Source organism: Rhagoletis zephyria, unplaced genomic scaffold (genome assembly GCF_001687245.7).
Source record: "Rhagoletis zephyria isolate East Lansing unplaced genomic scaffold, Rhagoletis_zephyria_1.1 Rzeph_scaffold_00057, whole genome shotgun sequence".
In the NCBI taxonomy this organism is placed as follows: Eukaryota; Metazoa; Arthropoda; class Insecta; order Diptera; family Tephritidae; genus Rhagoletis; species Rhagoletis zephyria.
Genome location: NW_016157141.1, coordinates 267,068 through 269,394, shown reverse-complemented (window position 1 = coordinate 269,394; position 2,327 = coordinate 267,068).

Sequence of the window (2,327 nt, the reverse complement as noted above, 5' to 3'; positions counted from 1 at the left end):
CTTCGAACAGATCGGTCCCTGGTCCACTTCTCGGACAAAATGGATCATATATGCTAAAAAGCTGCCTACGTACCGAATTTTAAGCAAATCGGACCGTAAATACGATTTTTTCGAATAGATCAGTCCCTGGTCCACTTCTCGGAAAAAATGGACTATATATCCTAATATATGCTAAAGAAACTACTTACGTACCGAATTTTAAGCAAATCGGACTATAAATGCGATTTTTTGGAATAGATCGGACCCTGGCCCACTTCTCCGAAAAAAATGATCACATATGTTAATACATGCTAAAAAGCTACCAGCGCACCGAATTTTAAGCAAATCGGACCGTAAATTCGATTTTTTCGAATAGACCGGTCCCTGGTCCACCTACCCGAAAAAAAGTAAAATTTTTTTAGCCTAATACATGGTGGTTACCGAAAGCTATTTGTATACAAAATTTCATGAAAATCGGAACAGCCGTTCGCGAGATTACCTGTTACAAAAAAAGGGACTTCTCTTTATATAATTAGTATAGATAAATTAGATTGTCAGGAGGAAGCCGATACTTTACCTAGTTTCTAAATACATACCTTCGAAAATATATGTATTAGCTAACACACACCTGCATAAAGCTTTTTAAATCTATTTTATTTTTTATGAATGAAGCCATACAAGTTTTAGTAGGGAGTAACAACACAAAAATGCTCAGTGATGCTTGCCGGGTATTTGCTAGTCCTACAATATATTTGCTTCATTTTAATGACGTGCCGTATTGGTAAATTATTCACGGTCCTACATACATATGTACATAAATCTCTATTTCAATATCATCAACAGCTCCATTTAAATCTTATTTTTACTAGGTAGGTTTTCACTCTTTTTTTACCAAGAATATTCTCAAAGTTTTCCATCAAATTTCTTCCAAACACATTTACATGCAGCTTTATTAACTAACCAAAGCACTTGCACTATACGCGTGGGCACATACATAAGTACACCACCAAATTCTTAGTTATTTTATAAACTATACCCTCGCTGATTTAGCAATTTTGTACTCGAGTTGTTGTTATAGACCACAATTCACTTTGAGTAACGAGCACACTATGCTCATAAGAGAAAATCTGCTGTTTTTATTATCACAACGAGCCCCAAAATGTAAACAACAGCAAAATATTGCTTACCAAATCAAAGCTGCTGAATGTACATATGTATGTACATACATACATTGTAGATATTTTGCGCCTCTAAACTCGCAAGTCTGTATGTATGTATGTACATCTATGCCGCAGCATTATGCCCCAAACCTAAACTAAGCGCATACAATACATATTCCTAACCATGTAAAAACAATGAAGCCGCGTTCATATGAAGGACTACACAAATACATACATATATGTATATGTATGTTTTGAACATATGTATGTATGTTTGCACTGAAGGAAACACGCACTCTAAACAAAGTGTGTGCGGCTTCCACTAGCGGCCTCACGCTTGGTTGGCTCACATGAAAAAGTGCCTGTTAACTGCGAACTTGCGTAAACCGCAACAGCTTCTTCATTTCAACTTAAAAGTTTACTAACTTTATCGTTCATAATAATAAATTAATATTATCGCACATATGTATGTAGCTTGCCTTGTTGCCTGTGTTGTTGCTTGCCGCTAACCTTTGGTCTTCCCTAAAGAACCCTTCATTGGTCTCAAACAAGAAAAGTGCACGTTGTTACGAATAAACTCGCATTTTGACGTCCTTACACAAGTGTACATACTACTTACCTATGCTTACAAACAAACACACATCCTTACAACTGTATTCCATAAATTCCTACTCGTAGGCATAGATATACATATATATGCCTTGTTTTAGTGTTTTCCTCGGCATATTTTATTTAACATAGCAGAAAAATATTTAAACAAAAGACATTTATTACAATTAGAGTAAATTAGACAGAGGTCTACAAGTTTTAGAAAACCATAATTTAACGATTTTATTGCTATACACTAAGGTGATCCGAAGAAACTAAAGTCGGAATTTTAAATGCTCTCACCCCCTAGCATTGTTCTACATATGTCTATCGAAATAACATTTTTTTTTAACAAGAAAAATTTACATATATGTATGTATAGAAAACAAGTAAAAAAGTCTAAGTTCGGGCGGAGCCGAACATTAAATACCCGGCGCAATTATTAAATATATGTTTTCCACCTTTCCGAAAGCTACCGCTACACGATAAGCCGGGGTGTATAAATTTTAAGCAAATTAGCGTCCTTAAATTTCGAAATATTGCAGTTTCAAGCATTTCTGAAATATACCGTTATATGAAAAGCGGTCGTAATTTTAGTCC